Source organism: Bufo bufo, chromosome 2 (assembly GCF_905171765.1).
Source record: "Bufo bufo chromosome 2, aBufBuf1.1, whole genome shotgun sequence".
NCBI classification, from domain to species: Eukaryota; Metazoa; Chordata; class Amphibia; order Anura; family Bufonidae; genus Bufo; species Bufo bufo.
This window is the reverse complement of record NC_053390.1, coordinates 23,530,266-23,544,316: the sequence shown is the minus strand read 5'-3', so window position 1 is coordinate 23,544,316 and position 14,051 is coordinate 23,530,266. Positions and strand designations below refer to the sequence as shown.

Here is a 14,051-nt window from a genome sequence, read left to right as displayed (position 1 = left end):
GATCTAACCAATTGCATATGTTTTGTTCAAAAATTTTGATATGGGGGGGCTAACACGGCAGAGGTCTCTTAAATTCCTCCACAGAGGGATATGCCCTGGACAAGATGTTCCAATGTCGATTGTTAACCCATGGGTGATACTTAGCAACAAATGGTAGACGTGGATTTTTTTCTTTTGTAGAAGCCAAAGAGGTAACCTTATTCCTCTTACTATGCAGCAGTGAGGTGGGATAGCCCCGACTCTCAAATCTCGCTGACAATTCTTGTAAGCGGTTTTTCTTAACCCCTGCACCAGAAACAATCCTACGGACCCTCTGAAACGGAGAATGGGGCAGTGCTTTTTTGACGGTAGGAGGGTTATTACTCGAGTAATGAAGGAGAGAATTCCTATCAGTGCTCTTAATGTATAAATCAGTCTCCACTGCTCCATTCTCACTTTTAATCACGAGGGCGTCCAAAAAATTACTCTTATGGATGTCATAGTGCAGCGTAAATTGAAGTTCAGGCCATACAGAATTTAAATAATCTGAGAAGTCACGAAGGGATCGAATGCCGCCTCGCCACATGCAAAACACGTCATCGACGAATCTTCACCAAAAAATACAATGGAGTTTAAACAATTCATTATTGTAGATATGTTTTTCCTCAAACCATGACATGTAAGCATTTGCGCATGGCGGTGCGGCATTCGAGCCCATCGCGGTCCCACAGCACTGTCGATAGTACGTATCTTGAAACAGAAAATAGTTTTCATTCAAAATAATCTCAAGTAGCCACAGAAAAAATGGTTTCTCACGTTCTGTGTGAGAGGAGAAGGACGACAACCACTCTGCAGCCCGTATGCCCTTAGAGTGAGCGATAGAAGTCTACAAAGAACAAACGTCAAAGGTGACCGGTAAATCATCATCCTGTAACGCCAGGTCTCGAACCTCATGTAGAAATTGATTAGTATCAAGCAAGAAAGATGGCGTCATAACCTTCTCCAGGAGAATCGCTGGTGGAGATGAAATGGAATCGGTCAACCTGATCAGTGAGATAAAGTTGTCACCGTGATTTTGTAGTAAAAAGGTCACAGAGGCACGGAGCGTTATCAGTCGTGTTATTGCTCCATATCTCTGCTGTCCGGAACAGGGCCTGACACACTTTCACACAGCGGATTCCACGCAGGTCATCCACTCGTGTGAAAAAGCCCTTAGGGTTAACATGTGCTTGACATGTCCTCCGTTTGCTGTCAAGCACAACTGTACACAATGATGGATATAGCTGAACATTCTTGTATTAGGTCAGCCATAAAAGGAGACATTTTTTGTGATGCTCATTTCCAATTACTGTATAGTTTGTGGCTTGTACTGGAATAAGCTGATAAAGTGCTGAAGTAAGCCATGAACTTGACAAAAGAGATCACAAGAAATCGCTTTCGTTAAGACAGACATGCTTCCCAGAAGGTTTACAATTGTCATGTTAGGAAATGAAGAAATTGCATTAAAATGGTGGGCGTACTGGATTCTGTACAGCCAGGAGGCCGTGGGACATTGGCTGACAAAGCCGCATGGGTTCACGGGGTGTGAACTGGGACTTAGGTGAGTCAGGAACTTCATGTTTAGTTGGAGCCCAGACGGGCAGGTGTTTATTTAGTATTATTTATGTTTGGTTTGCTGAGGCACAATAAATGCACTGTTTGGACCTGAAACCTGGTGTCCTGAAGACGATTCTTGTGAGAATGACCCCCCCAAGTACAGCGATCCCTTACAACATAGATAGCTGTACACGGGGAGGTGTTATCAGTCATTGATAGCATTCTCTGTGTAAGTGTGTATACATAGATAGCTGTCAGTCACTGATAGCTGTACACGGAGAGGTGTTATCAGTGATTGAAGAACTGACCCGGCCCCACAGCAAATTTTTTATATGCCCCCTTCCCCCCCAAACTTAATGGACACACTCACCACATACATGGACGCACTCATACACGTACTCGCCACATACATGGAAACATTCATACACGTACTTACCACATACGTGGACACACTCATACACGTTCTTACCACATACATGGACACACTCATACACGTACTTACCACATACATGGACACACTCATACACGTACTTACCACATACATGGACGCACTCATACACGTACTTACCACATACATGGACACACTCATACACGTACTTACCACATACAAGGAACCACTCATTCACGCGCTCACCACATACATGGACGCACTCTGTCCAGTCTCTGTTATACAGGGTTGAGATCAGTCTGCCGGGATAATCCATCTGCGTTGCCATTGTGTTTTCCGGCTTGGTACTGGATGGTAAAGTTGTAGGGTTGGAGTGCCAGACTCCATCTCAGTAGCCGGCCATTGTCCCCTGCAACATGGTTTAGCCACACAAGCGGATTATGGTCTGTAACAAGTGTGATCTCCTGTCCGTATAAATATGGAGTCAATTTCTTTAAGGCCCACCCCAGGGCTAAGCACTCCTTCTTCACCGCCGTGTAGCTGACCTCTCGGGGAAGAAGCTTTCTACTAAGGTAGGCGACAGGGTGCTCTCCTCCATCTTCTCCCACCTGGCTCAGAACTGCCCCCAGTCCTAACATTGAAGCATCTGGGTCTCCAGAGTTGATGAACTGGTCCGTTCCATTCTACCTTGGGCCCTGGTCGTCACGGGGTGTGCAGCTGCTGTAGAGATGGGAACGTAGGCAGAAGTGAGGAGGCCCAAATCGTTGCCCAGAAGGACTTCTGCAGGTAAGGTATCCATTATGCCAACTTGTACTACACCGGATCCGGCTCCCCAGTCTAGGTGAGCATGGACGGTAGGTAGGCGAAATACGGCTCCCCCAGCCACTCAAGCAACTACGGGTTGGTCCGTATGCTTATGGGCTAGAACCAAGTGCCTCTGTACCAGTGTAATGGTAGCCCCAGTGTCCCGTAATCCTTGGGCGACCTGTCCGTCAAGTTTGACCTCTTGTCGGAATCAATAGTCCTCTATGGCTATGTGCTAGACACCTGTTTACCCAAAGAGTCCTCTATGAATATGTGCTAGAGAGCTTTAGACCTCAAGAGTCCTCTATGACTAAGTGGTAGACATATATAGATTCAAAGAGTCCTCTATGACTATGTGCTAGACAGCTGTAGACTCCAAGAGACCTCTTTGGCTATGTGCTAGACAGCTTTAGACCTCAAGAGTCCTCTATGACTAAGTGGTAGACATGTATAGATTCAAAGAGTCCTCTATGACTATGTGCTAGACAGCTGTAGACTCCAAGAGACCTCTTTGGCTATGTGCTAGACAGCTTTAGACCTCAAGAGTGCTGTATATCTATGTCCTAGAAAGATGTAGGCTCCGAGAGTTTTCTATGACTATGTGCTAGACAGCTGTAAACTCCAAGAGTCCTCTGTGTCTATGTGCTAGAAAGCTGCAGACTAGAAGAGTCCTCTTTGACTATGTGCTAGACAGAAGTAGATGCCAAGAGTCCTCTATGTGCTAGACAGCCGTAGACACCAAGACTCTTCTATAATTATGTGCTAGACAGATGTAGACCCTGTAACGGATCTCCTGGCACCCCAACCGGGTACCTCCATTGATAAATGCTCCCAGTGCCTCCCGAGGACTCCAAGCACTCCGCTCGACACCGATACCACCACAGGAACCAGGAACAGCTCTTACAAGAGCTTGGAGTAATAGCCAGGGGAGTATACAAGTATAGCAATCCCCACACACATGAGACGAGGCTCTATGTTGAGTGTAAAACAGTAACACTTTATTGAGGGCTACCCGCCCGTATTTATGCAGGTCCCCATCTGGTGGACACACCCCTAGGGGACCAGATGGAAGACTGTGACACAGGACAGATATGCAGCAATTCAGGATACACAGACACAAGACATCCCCACAATGCATCATGGTTTCCTCCTCTCTGCCCTGGAGACACCCGAGGAGCAATTCAATTATCTCTCAGGACAAAGGGAAATCACCAATACACATGTAGGAACAACAGGACAGGAATCACCACCCAAACACACAATGTCACACCCTCACAGCAAACACAGACATTTAACATATTCCCAGATAGCTCAAGTCTGAGTGCATATCATTAGGTGAATGGCACTCAGAATACACAAATACAATAAAATGAGCTATCTGGGTACCCTCACATAACATAAAATACAATTCCAAAGACAGATGGTTCTGTCACACACCTCAAAACCCCACATATCCCCATATGGCTTGGATCTGAGCGCTCAGATGCCACAAACACAGTCAAATCACCATAGGGTTTAAGTTTTGCATGGGCTGATGAGAGGGCCCATAATCCTGGGGCAAGAGGCTGGCAACCAGGCCCCTCCAAAACCCAGTGGCGAGGTTATTTTCGCCACAGACCCCAAGGGTTCTTTATGGTTATGTGATAGACAGCTATATTCCCCAAGAGTCCTCTATGGTTATGTGCTAGACAGCTGTAGACTGCAAGTGTCCTCTAGGACTATATGTTAGACAGCTGTAGGCTCAAAGAGTCCTCTTTGACTATGTGCTAGACAGCAGTAAACTCCAAGAGTCCTCTGTGTCTATATGCTATAAAGCTGTAGACTAGAAGAGTCCTCTTTGACTATGTGCTAGACAGCTACAGACTCATAACACACTTCTCATCTTAGGGCTATTTCAGACCAGCATCTGTAGGGGGGGGTATCAGGCTCCATGTGTGACTGTGGCCCTCCGTCTTGCAGGAGAGCAGGGCGGTATACTGATTTATAATGCTGTGTGCCTCTGCAGGACCTAACTGCTACAGAACTCTGCCCCTCGCTCTATGTCAGTGTGATCCAGTAGGTCCTGCAAGGCGAGGATCACAGTCACAGACGGAGCCTGACTCCCTCCCTGCACCCGCTGCTCTGAAACAGCCCAGTCCCGTATTCTCTCCAGTGCTGAGCCCCGCCCCCACATTCTTTGGTCACCTGATGGTGACATCATCACAGGTCCTTTAACTTTTGCCATGTGGCAGATTCAAAGCAGATCGCTGCCCTCCGTCTTATTGTTACCAGCCACCTGCAGGTGAGCTCAGCTTAGGCTACTTTCACACTTGCGGCAGTGTGATCCGGCGGGTAGTACCATCGTCGGAACTGCCCGCCGGATCCGCCGATCTACATGTGACTGAAAGCATTCGTGAGACGCATCCGGATGCGGATCCATCTCACAAATGCATTGCAAGAACGGATCCGTCTTGTATCTTTTTTCAAATTTTTACCGGTCTGTGCATGCGCAGACCGCAAGGACGGATCCGGCACTCCGGTATTTTGAATGCCGGATCCGGCACTAATACATTCCTATGGGGAAAAAAATGCTGTTTTTTTCACCGGAGATAAAACCGTAGCATGCTACGGTTTTATCTTTTGCCTGATCAGTCGAAATGACTGAACTGAAGACATCCTGATGCATCCTGAACGGATTAGGGTACTTTCACACTTGCGTTGTTTGATTCCGGCAGGCAGTTCCGTTGCAAACTGTATGCAAACGCATGTCATTTTTATGACTGATCAGTCAGAAAAATGCATTGCAATACCGGATCCGTTTTTCAGGTGTCATCAGGCAAAACGGATCCAGTATTTATATTTTCCTCATTTTTAAAGGTCTGCGCATGCGCAGACCGGAAGGACGGATCCGGCATTCTGGTATTTTGAACGGATCCGGCATTCAGGCAAGTCTTCAGTTTTTTTCGCCGGAGATAAAACTGTAGCATGCTGCGGTTTTCTCTTTTGCCTGATCAGTCAAAATGACTGAACTGAAGACATCCTGATGCATCCTGAACGGATTACTCTCCATTCAGAATGCATGGGGATAAAACTGATCAGTTGTTTTCCGGTATAGAGCCCCTAGGACGGAAAAGAAAAACGCTAGTGTGAAAGTAGCCTTAGATACACACTGAGCTGCCAGGAGCTTAGATACACACTGACAGTAGCTTAGATACCCACTGAGCTCCGGGCTTTTCCCGTCAGTGCAGCTTTATGAGGGTCTGAGTTTTGCGGGATGAGTTGTACTTTTTCTCGGCCTCATTATCGGGGACATGGGACTCGCTGATTAACCTTTATTCCTGTTTTTTGGAGGAGTCATGAAGAAAACCAGCAATACGAGCCTTCTCCTGAATGAGCCACCAAGGATGGACAGGAAGGAGATCAGCAGAAGAATATTAGACCTCACCTTGGAGATCATCTCCCTGCTGAGCGGAGAGGTAAACTTTTCTAGATTTCTCTCCTCTTTATTGTATTCTGTAACAAGTCAGACATCGGGAAGGAGAATCCATCATAGGAAGTGATAGGAAGAGTCCAGGGTCCCGGAGAACGGCCTCCAGACCTTCCAAGTGATGGAGAACCTGAAGATCAGCCCCCAATATGGTGAGTGATGTATCATGTGACCAGTGACCAATAGTCATGTTGTAGGAGCCATGAGAAGGTAAGTAGGCACGTTGTACCAGGAGGGAAGGGCCGGGAACAAGAAATTGAACACTTTGGTGCAGAAACGCACAAAAATCCACATGGAAATTTGTGCAGATCTTATGTGTTCTCCTGGACTCGTGTACAGGTGGCCTAAGGACTCAGGACGGCTTTTATGCCATTATTATGTGCCATAAATGTTTTGCAATTACTATAAATAAAATGATACTTCTGCCATATATAAATACCTAACACATGGGGAAATTCTACCAGGGATTTTAGCCAGAGATTATCTCTCATACATCAGTGCTGAGCAGTTAGCATCTCCGCCTTCCATGCAGATGGTCATAGGTTCAAAACCCTGTAGAAAATAGATATATATTTTATTTAAATAAAAGTTATACACACAAGGGTATCCCCAAGCATACTGACATCTCTTGGGGATACCTCCTTCATAGGCCCTCACTCCATGTATGGACACAGAACAGGGACTCTTAAAGGGAATCTCTCACTAGTTTTACCCTATAGAGCTGCGGACATGCAGGGATAGATCTCCGCTAGCATGTCCGCAATATACCTGTCCCATAGCTCTGTGTGGTTTTATTTCGTTTAAAAAATGATTTTATAGATATGTAAATTAGCCAAGTAAGGTGCCCAAGGCGCGGTTACTTGCGGTTAAGATGCCCAGCACCACCTGCATCCAGGAATCTCCTCCTTGCTCACAAAGTTACAGTGCCGTAATCTCGCAATGCGCGAGCACAAGGCCGGCAAAGTGTTAGTTCCCTTTGCCGGCATCAGCCTCAGTGAATGAACTGCGCATGCGCTAGCTCGCGCATCGCGAGATTATGGCACTGTAACTTTGTGAGCAAGGAGGAGATTCCTGGATGCAGACGGTGCTGGGCTCCTTCACAGGGGGCGGTGCTGGGCTCCTTAACCGTAAGTAACCACGCCTTGGGAGTCCGACACCCGGCACCCCCGCCGATCAGCTGGTTGAGGAGAAGGCGCGCTCAGTGCCAGCACAGCCTTCCCTTCATAGTTTACCTGTTCACCGTCACAAAACATGAGTGAGCAGTGTAATTACAGCCGTCCCCTTCACTTCTATGGGAAGACGCTGCAATATTCACTTGAATAGGAACGTGCCGTCCTATAGAAGTGAATGGCGACTCCATTCTTATAATTACACCGCTCACCGCTGCGATTTTGACGGCGAGCAGGTAAACAATGAAGAGAAGGCTGAGGATAGTCATCAATAAAAATAACAGTGTCTCTCTCCATCCACAGGAGAACACAATCGTGAAGAAGACATCGGGGGACTGTGTGACTCCCATCATCCATCTCCAGGAGTCAGGAGGGCGGAGCAGGACCCCTCCCCCCATCACAGAGCCTCCCCCCCTGATACATGAGCAGAAGATCCTAGAGCTCACCCACAAGATGATGGAGCTGCTGACTGGAGAGGTGACACTGCTGGGAATGCTGGGAAATTCTCCAGTAACAGCACTGGAGGGGTCTGGGTGATGACGGTGTCATTGTGTTGTCAGGTTCCTATAAGGTGTCAGGATGTCACTGTCTATTTCTCCATGGAGGAGTGGGAGTATATAGAAGGACACAAGGATCTGTACAAGGAGGCCATGATGGAGGAGCACCAGCCTCTTATATCACAAGGTAAGAGCCGTCATGTGCAGTGTGTACACGTGTGTGCAGTGACATGTAATGGAGGAGCACCAGCCTCTTATATCACAGGGTAAGAGCCGTCATGTGCAGTGTGTACACGTGTGTGCAGTGACATGTAATGGAGGAGCACCAGCCTCTTATATCACAAGGTAAGACCCGTCATGTGCAGTGTATACACGTGTGTGCAGTGACATGTAATGGAGGAGCACCAGCCTCTTATATCACAAGGTAAGAGCCGTCATGTGCAGTGTATACACGTGTGTGCAGTGACATGTAATGGAGGAGCACCAACCTCTTATATCACAAGGTAAGAGCCGTCATGTGCAGTGTATACACGTGTGTGCAGTGACATGTAATGGAGGAGCACCAGCCTCTTATATCACAGGGTAAGAGCCGTTATGTGCAGTGTATACACGTGTGTGCAGTGATATGTAATGGAGGATCACCAGCCTCTTATATCACAAGGTAAGACCCGTCATGTGCAGTGTATACACGTGTGTGCAGTGACATGTAATGGAGGAGCACCAGCCTCTTATATCACAAGGTAAGAGCCGTCATGTGCAGTGTATACACGTGTGTGCAGTGACATGTAATGGAGGAGCACCAACCTCTTATATCACAAGGTAAGAGCCGTCATGTGCAGTGTATACACGTGTGTGCAGTGACATGTAATGGAGGAGCACCAGCCTCTTATATCACAGGGTAAGAGCCGTTATGTGCAGTGTATACACGTGTGTGCAGTGATATGTAATGGAGGATCACCAGCCTCTTATATCACAAGGTAAGAGCCGTCATGTGCAGTGTATACACGTGTGTGCAGTGACATGTAATGGAGGAGCACCAGCCTCTTATATCACAAGGTAAGAGCCGTCATGTGCAGTGTATACACGTGTGTGCAGTGACATGTAATGGAGGAGCACCAGCCTCTTATATCACAGGGTAAGAGCCGTCATGTGCAGTGTGTACACGTGTGTGCAGTGACATGTAATGGAGGAGCACCAGCCTCTTATATCACAGGGTAAGACCCGTCATGTGCAGTGTATACACGTGTGTGCAGTGACATGTAATGGAGGAGCACCAGCCTCTTATATCACAAGGTAAGAGCCGTCATGTGCAGTGTATACACGTGTGTGCAGTGACATGTAATGGAGGAGCACCAACCTCTTATATCACAAGGTAAGAGCCGTCATGTGCAGTGTATACACGTGTGTGCAGTGACATGTAATGGAGGAGCACCAGCCTCTTATATCACAGGGTAAGAGCCGTTATGTGCAGTGTATACACGTGTGTGCAGTGATATGTAATGGAGGATCACCAGCCTCTTATATCACAAGGTAAGAGCCGTCATGTGCAGTGTATACACGTGTGTGCAGTGACATGTAATGGAGGAGCACCAGCCTCTTATATCACAAGGTAAGAGCCGTCATGTGCAGTGTATACACGTGTGTGCAGTGACATGTAATGGAGGAGCACCAGCCTCTTATATCACAAGGTAAGAGCCGTCATGTGCAGTGTATACACGTGTGTGCAGTGACATGTAATGGAGGAGCACCAGCCTCTTATATCACAAGGTAAGAGCCGTCATGTGCAGTGTATACACGTGTGTGCAGTGACATGTAATGGAGGAGCACCAGCCTCTTACATCACAAGGTAAGACCTGTCATGTGCAGTGTATACACGTGTGTGCAGTGACATGTAATGGAGGAGATGCATATTTTCTTAGTGATACCTTATGATATAGTTATTAACATTCCCCATATGTCCACCTTATGTTGCCATCATTTTGTAAATTAATTTTATTTTTTATTACCCCATCTGTGATGATCATAACCCTCTACATGGGCACACAGCAGGGCTCAGAAGGGAAGGAGCACCATATGGGTTTTGGAGGGCAGATTTCACTGGAATAATTTTCAGGCACCAGGCACCTGAGGTAACAGGCATGTGAGGTACCACTACAGTGGAAGCCCTCCAATAGTTACCCTATTTTGTAAACTACACACCCCCAAAAAAATTCAACGGCTGTAGTGAGTACTTTGGCCCAACGGGCATTTCATAATGCACTCTGTATCACGGGTGAGTGCTTCAAGTAGAGTAGCCACCCCGCTTAGATACACACTATAAAGAAATAAAGAGTGATTTACTTAAAGGGGTTATCTGAGATCTATAATGCTCCTCACACAGATTGTACTTCCCTTGCTCCCCGGCACCTGTGTAGCCTCTGATGCTGGCACGGCCGCCACTGCATAACCCCGCTGTGCGGATGAAAACATCCAATGATGATGATGGGGGGGGAGTCGGGATTGTGGGGTGGCAGCCAATATCAGGCTGTGATGGGAACGAGCCTTCCTAGCATTGTGGGTGATTTTAGGGAGGCTCGTTCACGTAGCGGTTTGCTATTGACTGCCCACTGTGTATAGGTAATCAATATCAGATTTTCTGGAGTCTGACAGATATTGATGACCTATCTGGAGGAGGCAAACTGTTGGACTATCTGTGTAAATGGCATTAAAGAAGATTACACAAACGACAGCAATGTACCAGAGTGAGGGCACGTACTGGCACGAGGAGGTGTAGTGCTAGGATGCTGCATGGCACGAGGAGGTGTAGTGCTAGGATGCTGCATGGCACAAGGAGTCGTAGTGCTAGGATGCTGCATGGCACGAGGAGGTGTAGTGCTAGGATGCTTCATGGCACAAGGAGGCGTAGTGCTAGGATGCTGCATGGCACGAGGAGGGGTAGTGCTAGGATGCTGCATGGCACGAGGAGGCGTAGTGCTAGGATGCTGCATGGCACGAGGGGGCGTAGTGCTAGGATGCTGCATGGTACGAGGATGTGTAGTGCTAGGATGCCACATGGTACGAGGAGGTGTAGTGCTAGGATGCTGCATGGCACGAGGGGGCGTAGTGCTAGGATGCTGCATGGTACGAGGATGTGTAGTGCTAGGATGCTGCATGGCACGAGGATGTGTAGTGCTAGGATGCTGCATGGTACGAGGAGGTGTAGTGCTAGGATGCTGCATGGCACGAGGAGGTGTAGTGCTAGGATGCCACATGGCACGAGGAGGCGTAGTGCTAGGATGCTGCATGGCACGAGGAGGCGTAGTGCTAGGATGCTGCATGGCACGAGGAGGTGTAGTGCTAGGATGCTGCATGGCACGAGGAGGCGTAGTGCTAGAATGCCACATGGCACGAGGAGGTGTAGTGCTAGGATGCTGCATGGCACAAGGAGGTGTACTGCTAGGATGCTGCATGGTGAAAGAAGCCAAATAAGTCGTCAATGACTGAAAAGGTTTGCACACAGAAAACAGAATAACGGTATCATTGGAATCATTTTGGGTAGCGTAATACTTTTTAAATGCTTTTTGTTTTGCTTTCACTTTCATGGTGAACAAGCAAAATCAGCAATTCTGGCATTTTTTATTTTGTTTCTTTTTCCTGGATTTCACCGTATGGGATAAATTGCGTAATGCGGGTCCTTATGGATGCGGCAATACCAAATAGGTGGAGATTTTATTTTAGCGATTTTTCTATTGATGAGCTTTTTTTCAATAGAAAAAGATTTTTTTTTGGTTTGCTTTTTTTAGCTCTGAATTTTAATTTTATTTAATAATTTAACCATTTAATAGTCCTGTAAGCGGACTATGATAGGCGATCCCTGTAGTGTAATGTATTTTGATGTCGGTGCTATAATAACATTCACCAGTAGGCTGCGCCAGAGAGGCACAGCCTGCTGAGACACTCTAGAGCAGGGATTCAGCTTCTATGAAACTACAACTCCCAGCATGCTAACATGTATGGCTGTTCTTCTAACTCCCGTGGAAGTGAATGGAGCATTCTGGGAGTTGTAGTTTTAGCACACCTGGAGTTCCGTAGGTTGCTTGCTGATCCCTGATCTAGAGGCAGGCCTGGGGCCTTCACTAGGCTCTGGCCTACCTGCATTGACATGGGCACCTTTTGATCTCATTCGTGCCGATGGGATCCGCTTTTTCTGTAACGGCTTACATGCCACGGGCGCTATTGGCCCCCGCTTTTTGCTGCACAGGAGACGCAATGCTTAGACTTGACCGCTGTGGAACGGCGACGGCCCAGCCTAAAGCGCCTTAGTCCAGAAGCTACAATGTTTGGAAACAGGGGGAATGGAAAAGGGATATAAACTGCTCCCTTCCACTAATACTCCATACTGCTTATAAATGGCTGCTGTTTGTTACTAATATGACTTTCTTCTTTTTCTGGACCCGTTAAGGACCTACCGGACTTCAGCTATCACATTGCCGACTTTACATCTATTTCCTATTCTTCCTTTTTCCATACTGTCTGCATCTTGCCCGCTCACTGAAGACCTTCCTCCCGTCCTCTTTTCTTCTCTCCCCTCGTCCACATTACTCATCATTCCTACTTACACTGTTTTGTGCTTCCCCTATTTTTCCATCCTTCCTTCCCTATTTTCCTATTACGCTCTTCTGTCCTGATCCATCTCTTTTCCTGATCTCTTCTTCTTCCTGCTATCTCTGTTTTCTCTGGATCATCTATGGTGCATCGCTCTACCTTAGATCCTTCCTATGTTTCTCACTGTTCCTTTTCTCACTATTGCGCTCCAGCTTGGAATCCCTGCTCCTCCCCATGTTACCAGCCCTTAGTTATACTACCTGCACCATCAGCCCTCATTGATGCGCCAGCATCGCCTCCTCCGCACTCAGCAATGTGATCCCACTCTGCATCCCTGCGCTCATTTAGCTGGTTTACCTTCTTCTCCACTGTGGGACGAATCGCCGATGTCTCCACCTCTCTACTTCCTGCCGCCCTTTGTCGTTTCCTGGTGCACTACACGTACCTTACAGATGCTTCATTCTCCCTGGTGCCTGATCTTTCTTCCTGCTTCATCCTTGGCAAATAGATAGGTGTGGAGTCCGGTTGTTACCTTTTGTGACCACCATGATGGGGATCTTTTCACTTAATGTGCATTTCTGGAAGGAACTACATAGTTCTTGAAAAGAGCTGAAAGTTTCTGTGTAAGAGAGAGAGAGAGAGAGAGTTCATCATGTAATGGTACAGTTTAAAGTATACAGTAATCTATGCAAAATACTGTGGTTAATGTGTGTAGTTTTAATATAATAAATATAATACTAGAGGTGCAGTGCATACTGACACCAAGTTTATGTAAATCATAGTATACAGACAATAGAAATCTAGTGACTAATGGCACCGTTCACAGTATATGGTAATCATTGCACAGTCGAAAAAATTATCAATTTGTATTATTTTAAATGTCATGCAAAAACTGTAGTATATACTGACACCAAATGTGTCTGAATTGTAGTATATACAATGGTAATATGTAATGCTAAAGTTTAAAGTATATAGTAATCTGTATAATACTGTGGTTGGTGAGTGTTATTTCAAATATAATGAATATAATACTAGAGGTGCAGTGTACAGTTGTGGCCAAAAGTTTTGAGAATTACATAAATATTGGAAATTGGAAAAGTTGCTGCTTAAGTTTTTATAATAGCAATTTGCATATACTCCAGAATGTTATGAAGAGTGATCAGATGAATTGCATAGTCCTTCTTTGCCGTGAAAATTTACTTAATCCCAAAAAAAACTTTCCACTGCATTTCATTGCTGTCATTAAAGGACCTGCTGAGATCATTTCAGTAATCGTCTTGTTAACTCAGGTGAGAATGTTGACGAGCACAAGGCTGGAGATCATTATGTCAGGCTGATTGGGTTAAAATGGCAGACTTGACATGTTAAAAGGAGGGTGATGCTGGAAATCATTGTTCTTCCATTGTTAACCATGGGGACCTGCAAAGAAACGCTTGCAGCCATCATTGCGTTGCATAAAAATGGCTTCACAGGCAAGGATATTGTGGCTACTAAGATTTCACCTCAATCAACAATTTATAGGATCATCAAGAACTTCAAGGAAAGAGGTTCAATTCTTGTTAAGAAGG

General features: G+C 46.4%; 1 protein-coding gene and 1 long non-coding RNA gene across 2 annotated transcripts in view; both read left to right on the top strand.

Moving 5' to 3' along the window:
- LOC120991124 (zinc finger protein 585A-like) overlaps positions 1–14,051 on the top strand; it is a 2,129,672-nt gene that overhangs the window by 1,810,964 nt on the left and 304,657 nt on the right. The gene's annotated exons all lie outside the window — the stretch shown is intronic.
- LOC120991184 overlaps positions 1–14,051 on the top strand; it is a 42,276-nt gene that overhangs the window by 22,416 nt on the left and 5,809 nt on the right. The window contains exon 3 of the long non-coding RNA XR_005776532.1: positions 6,101–6,222. This is a non-coding gene — a long non-coding RNA (uncharacterized LOC120991184). The remainder of the gene's footprint in view (positions 1–6,100; positions 6,223–14,051) is intronic.